General features: G+C 46.4%; 1 non-coding gene across 1 annotated transcript; it reads right to left on the bottom strand.

Moving 5' to 3' along the window:
- Window positions 1-202: 202 nt before the first annotated feature.
- On the bottom strand, window positions 203-309 carry LOC141722615 (small nucleolar RNA R71). Its single transcript, XR_012575625.1, has one exon. It is a non-coding gene; the product is annotated as a small nucleolar RNA R71 (small nucleolar RNA).
- Window positions 310-627: the final 318 nt, after the last annotated feature.

Below are 627 nucleotides of genomic sequence, written 5' to 3'. Positions count from 1 at the left end.
CATAAGGAATTTTGTCGAGATCTGCAGCACTTTTAAGTATAATGGCGTGACTGATGAGGCTATCAAGTTGAGGCTTTTCCCATTCTCACTGAGGGATAAAGCTAAAGACTGGTTACATTCTGAACCAGCTGGGTCCATCACTACGTGGCAAGATCTTGCGCAAAAGTTTCTGGTGAAGTTTTATCCAATGGCAAAGACTGCTGCTATGAGGAGTGCTCTTACTCAGTTTGCGCAGCAACCTACAGAATCTATGTGCGAGGCTTTGGAACGCTACAAGGAAATGTTGAGAAAATGTCCACATCATGGAATGCCGGATTGGATGGTAATCACTGGTTTTTATAATGGTTTGGGGGCCCAATCTCGGCCCATGCTCGATGCAGCAGCTGGAGGCGCCTTATGGGCTAAAAGCTATACTGAGGCGTATAATCTTATCGAGACGATGGCTGCAAATGAGCATCAAAACCCAACTCAGAGGATGACGTCAGGCAAGGTCGCAGGTATTCTGGAAGTTGATGCAGCCACCGCTATTGCAGCCCAGCTCCAAGCGCTATCAATGAAGGTTGGTTCTTTGGCTACGTATGGAGTTAATCAAATAGCTATGGTTTGTGAGCTTTGTGCAGGTTCTCA

This window comes from Apium graveolens, chromosome 4 (assembly GCF_009905375.1).
Source record: "Apium graveolens cultivar Ventura chromosome 4, ASM990537v1, whole genome shotgun sequence".
Taxonomy (NCBI): domain Eukaryota; kingdom Viridiplantae; phylum Streptophyta; class Magnoliopsida; order Apiales; family Apiaceae; genus Apium; species Apium graveolens.
The sequence above is the reverse complement of the archived record's forward strand: the minus strand, read 5'-3'. Positions and strand labels throughout refer to the sequence as shown.